Consider the following 7,213-nt stretch of genomic DNA (forward strand, 5'->3'; position numbering starts at 1 on the left):
AACATATAATATATATCACAACTTCTTTATCCATTCATCTAAGGATAGATATTTGGGTTGCTTCATAATAGTTTCCTTCACAAACTTTTTGCTTCTCTTCTTGCCACCAATAGTTTATTCTCAACAAAGCAGCAAGATTGATACTGTTAAAATATGTCAGACCATGTCATTCCTCCACTCACAACTCACGTCTGGCTCCCCATGTCATTCCAACTGAAAGTCCAAGTCATTACAGTGGCTCATAGGACTTCAAGCTCTGGCTATCTTTTGCCTCCATAACCACATGGACTACCCCTTTCCCCTATATTCATTCTGTTTGGATCATACTGACCTTTGTGCTATTCTTTGACCATGACAGGCAAATTCTTGCTTAGGGCATTTGCTGTATAGCTCTACCTCTAGGCTGGAATTGTCTTTCCATGAATACTGTGAGATCAACTTTCTATATGCTTCAAACTTTGCGCAGTATCTCTTTTTGAATGATGCCTACGCTGAGTACTCTGCTTAATACTACAGCCTTCCCTTTAGTACTCCCATTTCCTCTTACCCTGCTCTACCTTCTCTTTTTGTTTCTTCTTTAACACTTATCACCATTTAGCAAACAATGTGACTTATATACCACATTTATTATTAATTTTTTATCTCACTCAAATAAAAGTAAGCTCTCTGGGGGCCATGTTGGGCATTTACTGTCCCTTCTACTTATTGATTGCTTGCAAATTTATGTTTGGCTACCATAAACATCTTTATCTGTTTAAAGAATTATTTTCCTAAAATAGAATCCCAGAGATAGGATTCCTAGGAACAGGACTCTTTTATGACTCTGGATAAATATGACCAAATTGCTTACCAAATGAACTGTGTCAACTTATATTCCCACCAACATGTATAGTATTTACTTCAATACATCCTCGTTAATATTGTGTTGCGATGTTTTGACAATTTAATTGCCAAAAAATATTGTATGCTAGTTATTTAACTGCAATTTCTGTGACACTGAAAATGTCTCCTTCTTGACTTTTAAAGTTGCCTGGTCTTTTTTCACCTTGACAGATTTCCTGTACCTGTCCTTTGTCCAATTATCTTTTAGTGTTTTATGTCATTTTTTTCTTGTCAGTTTGTCAATTTTTGGCTTAATATACCTTAAAACTGATATTCATTTTATATGGGCATCACAGCTATAATACATAGGTATATTGTATATGTAATATCATAGGTATAATGCACATACAGTATCATTAAAAAATTGAGTCTTTAAGGATGCAAAGGTTCATCTACACCTGAAACTAATGATGTACTATATGTTAGCTAATTGAATTTAAATTAAAAAATAAATAAATAAAAGCAATTCATAAATTTTTTTAAAAAGGATGTAAATGTTCACTGTCTTTCTTCATAGGTGTTACAGAGAGGAGGAGGTTTCCATGGAAAATTTAAATGTTTATAAAGATTTTTCCCATCTCATAGTGCATGGAGCTCAATGCATATCTCCAAATGAAATCTTGCAGCAAGGGTTTTAAGTATATGTAATAAAGGTGACTCTTGAACAATGTCTGATGTCCCTACAAAAATGTGGCCAAAGTGCAGAGCAGATGGAGCAGAGAAATAAACAGAGGTTTGGTGCATAGATGAGCATGACTTAGAAATGCACTTCCATTGATAATCTGTCAGCATCAATTGTACTTTTAAATTTTCCTCTTCTTAGAATTTATTCTCTGGTACCAATTTCTAGGCAAGGAGAATGACATTGATTGTAGATAATTGACACTGAACTTTTGGGGTGATTTTAAAGGTGACTTTAAATCTCTTCATATTTTGCTTGTTGGTATTTTAAAGATCTAATGATAATGATCTTACATTTACAGCCAGGGCAAGCTAAAAAAATTTCCCATTGCTGCAGAGACCCTGTCAGAGACAATTCATTCTACTGGATTTTTTTCTTTTCTTTCTTTCTTTTTTTTTTTTTTTTGTATCTTTAGTTAAGAATGCCATATGGTTTCTTTTTCTTTATTACATTACATGTTCTAAAACCTTTACCCCAAAAGTGAATTTATACTGATATAATGCAGAAGGATCAAGTTTTCACCAGAGATGCTGCCATCTCCAGAGTTAAATGTGGCCTCTATTTAGCTGTGTGCAGCAACATCACAAAACAGTGTGAGGTGAGAATGAAGGCTCTCTTTGGACCCAAAGAGAATTTAAGTAGGCAGAATGTAATTACCCAAGTTGGACTTAAGCCAGAATGACGGGGTTAACATGCTTACTAACATTAATCCTAATTGAAGAAAATTGAAACTAACAACAGCTACTTTCCCAAAATGTGAGTCATACAGCTTTTCCTAGTGTCTTTCATTTTCTCTTTATTGATAAAGTCTCCCAAGCAAGGACTGTGTTTTATCTAAGTCAACTATCTATTGCCAGCAAAACTGTTGTTGTTCTTTAAAGATATGAAAATACAATCTAGTCATTACTCAAAAGATTTATGAAATGTGAGAAGAAGTATAATTCCTCTTTTGGTGTCTAGGTTAAAAAAAAAAAAAAAAAACACTATACACATGGCATGGAGCCCAGGTTTGTAGAGTTTGAGATTATTTGTTTTGCTCTGATGTCAAATCAAATAAAATGATACTCACTTGGCTAAAATTATGGAAATATTAAAATATAGGATTCTGAATAAGTCCACCTTTAAAAAATATTTTACACCTCCTATAAAAGATGATACTATCCCTTTGAATGTAGTATGTTTGATTCATTTGTTTGCATTTCTGCCTTCCTACACTAACATGTGAACTCTTGAAGGTAGGGACGATGTTTTTTTGTTTTTGTTATTGTTTAATCTGAATAGCATCATCACATAGTACATGCTCAATGCAAATTACTGAGTGCTTCTTATTTACCTTATTTACATGCACCATAACAACTAACTAACCAGTTTAGGTGAAAGGAATAATGGGCAATTTCTTTTCTTTTTGAAAGGTAGCTTTTCTTGGATTCATTAATCCCTACTTTCTCCTTTTGTTAGAATATTCCCAGTTCATACTCCTCCAGTGTTCAAACATTTTCTTATTTTTCTTCTACTGGAAATAATCACTATCCTATAATTAAATGCATTTAATTAACAATGGGAGTTTCTAATTCTTACTCTCTTGGAAATTGTTTTTCATTTTAATCCCAGTTAAAAATACTGAATGCAAGAAAGACCTTGCTAACACAGGAGCATATTAATTTACAGCCCAAATTCGCTTTCAGGTATTTGTTCTTCAAATGACTCTTTAGCCAAACATCAGGGAGCTGCCCTATGGTAGTGGCTGGGTATATAAGCAGGACAACCCAAAGAATCTTTGAAAGTAAACATCAGGGGAACCAGATATCAGCTCCCATGCTTTTCTTTTATGTGAATATTACCTTTCCCATGATGCTTGGCAGTTTTGAAATTCTGCTGTAATATGGTTTGTAGCCCATAGCAGAAAGAGAGGTGTAAGTGTGATATGGTCCACAGGCCCAGAGACAAAAAGAACGTGTGGAAAATTGAAGTGACAAGGTTATATGGATAACTTATTTATTTAAGGCTTTTAAACTAGGTGGTTACACCGTGATAAGAGTTCAACAATTTGGCTTGAATAAAGAAATCTTTAAACTTTTAACTCTCTCAAATCAAGTTTTCTTGTTTTTGTCTCTTTTCGTAGTTCAAAAAGTTTGATAATCTATTTGATGCTCCACATTTCATGAAGCCATGCATGTTTGGCTTGGGATTAGGACAAGTGTCAGTCAGAAACACAGCAATACTGTAAAGAGTGCTGTTCTTGCAGAATTTCCAACCCAATTTAAACCTATTTATTCTTGATATCTCATACAAAATATTTAGTATCATGGGATTTATAGCCCAATTTTCTGACCGAACAAGTTCAGATAATTTTTAAAAGCTTATGATAAACAACTTTAAAGTTGTGCCCAAATCTCTGATTTTAGACCTCCTTGCAAACCACAGAACACTATTCTAGTAAATGCTCCTTAATTTTGGTTAACCAGTACTTGATTATTTCTATGTAGATGGTCAATGACACCCAGGAGACATTTGAGCTACCTTCCCCAACTAGTAGGTGGTATGGGCCCAAAGAATTACTAGTTTTATTTTATTTTTATTACTAGTTTTATTTCATGTTTATTACTAGTTTAAGCATAACCAGGGGTAAATTTGCTATAAAAGTCACACAGTGCCTTCCAATGGCAACTGCAAATGGCATTCAGAGTATTGACAAATAATTCACTTCCACATACCTTTAGAGAGGAAGGCAAGTGACTGTGTACGTCTATCTAGTCAAGTGGTTCTACCTTAGAGCCTGAGTCTTGGGGGCATGAGACAAAGTGTTAAGTCTTTTTGAGGTTACTTTTATAGAAAAACTGGTGGAGTTGAGGACTTAGCAGTATGATCACACTGGGGTTCTTAGGTGACATCTTAAATAGATCAAAAGAGGATTTGGCTGTGTCTTTCCTCCCTTGGATTCTTGCTAGGCCTTGTATTCTAGGTTGTTATTTATGCTAACTTGCACCCTTCCAATAAATATCTTTTCTGTTTAAGTTAACCAGGGAAAATTTCTGTTGTTTGCAACTAAAAAGCCTAACCAATAGTAAAGAAATATGATGCCATGATGCTATGTTTGCTTTACATCTGAGAGTTGCATTATAAAACTGTAGACATCAATCTAGATCGTCTGTAATAATTGCCCAATAAGTATTAAGACTTCAACTAGGTTAAATTAAAATAAAAGAAAACTCAATAGCACATTTTTGTCTACATCCACCTTTATGAAAAATAATGAACCACAGAGTCTAGAAATTTATTTAAAAAGCCACTTCTGACTTTTGTTTTGGTTCTGGCATGTAAGGATTTTGGAAGTTGTCACTGTGTCCTAACAGCAATGGAAAAACAAACAAACAAAAAATCCTGAAAAATCAGCAACTCTTCCTAGATCTGTCAGAAAAGTGAGGTCGTAGGCCAAACAACTTCCCCTAAAATTTGGAGAAACAGACAAATGAGTACAGAGAATCACAATGTACCCGCTAGAAGAAACTGCTGGGCTTTATCAGAGCCTAACTGACTTAGGGGGAGAGAAATACCCAATCCCAGGTGGCTCTAGCCATCTATTATTCAATTCCAAACCTCTCTAGCCTTCCACATGGAAGAAAAAAAATACACAACTTCAGGCCACTCTAGCCATCCTGTCCCACCTAGGGTAATAAAAAACTGAGAGGCACTTACAAAGTTTACAGTAAAGAGGTACAGGATCACTAAACGACTGAGACCTAATTATAGAATAACAGAATGCTTTTTCTGCATCCCATACCTCATCACCACATTACTAAAGGCCTAGTTACCTCAATTCCTTTCACTCAATACGTCCTGCCCAGCCATTAGTAAAAATTACAAGGCATAATAAAAGGCAAAAAACACAGTTTGAAGAGACAGAGCAAGAATCAGAACTAGACGCAGATATAGCAGGGATGTTGGAATTATTAAACTGGGAATTTAAGACAACTATGATTAATATGCTAAGGGCTCTATTGGATAAAGCAGACACATGCAAGAACAGATGGGCAATGTAAGCAGATAGATGAAAATTCAAAGAAAGAATAAAAAGGAAATGCTAGAGATAAAAACACTGTAACGGAAATGAAGAATGCCTTTGATGGACTCATTAGTAGACTGAACACATGAGGAAAAAATATCTGAGCTTGAGGATATGTCAACAGAAACTTCCAAAATGAAAAAGCAAAGGGAAGAAAAACTGGAAAAACAGAACACAATATCAATATCAAGGTTTGTGAGACAATTACAAAAAAATGAAACATATATATGGGACTACCAGAAGGAGAAGAAAGGGAAAAAGGAACAGTAGCAACATATGAAGCAATAATGGTAAGAATTTCCCCAAACTAATGTCAGACACAAAACCATGGACCCAGAAATCTCAGAGAACACCAAGCCTGATAGGTGAAACTAAAGAAAAAGAAGAAAAAAAAAAAAAGAAATCCCTACATGTAGGCATATAATATTCAAACTTCAGAAAATCACAGATAAAATCTTGAAAGAAGCCAAAGGTGAGAATTATATCTAATTTCTCAGAAATCACACAAGCAAGCAGAGATTGGAGTAAAGTAGTTTACATGTTAAGGGAGAAAAAAAAAAAAACAACTTGGAATTCTGTATCTTTTGAAATTATCTTTCAAAAGTAAAGGAGAAATAAAGTCTTCCCCAGACGAACAAAAATTGAGGAAATTTGTTGCTAGCAGACCTGCCTTGTGAGAAATGTTAAAAAAAAAAGTTCTTCAGGGAGAAGGAAAATGATATAGGTCAGAAACTTGGATCTATGTAATAAAAGGAAGAGCATCAAAGAAAGAAAAAGTGAAAGCAAAATACAATTTCTTAGTCTCAATTTAACAGATAATATTTGTTTTTCAAAATAATAATGCGACAATGTATCTGTTTTTTAAAAAACATTTCAGAGAGAGAGAGAGTCTGTGCATGAGGGATGGGGAGAAGGAAAGGGAGAGGGGAAGCAGACTCTCTGCTGAGTGTTGAGCCAGACATAGGGCTCTATGGAAGCGGTGGGGGGTGGGGGGGTGGGGACAGGGGTGTCTCAATCTCCTGACTGGAGATCATGACTCAGAGATCATGACCTAAGCCAAAACTAAGAATTGGTGGCTCAACTGACTGAGCCATCAGGTGCATCTGATACAACCAGGTATCAGTTTTATACACACATGCATACACACACTTATGTCTGCTTATGTATAGGTGAAATGAATGACAGTAATACTACAAGGGGCAATATAGGAATTAGATTGTCTTGTTATTATAAAGTACTTACACTACATGTGAAGTGGTATAGTGTTGGTTGAAATGGATTTGGGTTAGCTGTAAAGGTGTAAAGGTGTATTGCAAACCCTAGGGTAATCACTAAAAAAAGTAAAAATAACCAATATGCTAAGAAAACAGAGAAAATTTAATCATATAAGATGCTCAATTAAAACGAAAAAAAGCAAAAAAAGAGAGAGACAGAAAACAAAAATAAAAACAAAGAACAAGGGCAATGATTAGAAAACAGTGACAGATGTAGCAGATATTAATTCAACAACATCAATAATTATTTTCTTTCTTTCTTTCTTTCTTTCTTTCTTTCTTTCTTTCTTTCTTTCTTTCTTTCTTTCTTTC

Source organism: Mirounga leonina, unplaced genomic scaffold, assembly GCF_011800145.1.
Source record: "Mirounga leonina isolate KUSES-001 unplaced genomic scaffold, KU_Mleo_1.0 Mir_151, whole genome shotgun sequence".
NCBI lineage: Eukaryota > Metazoa > Chordata > Mammalia > Carnivora > Phocidae > Mirounga > Mirounga leonina.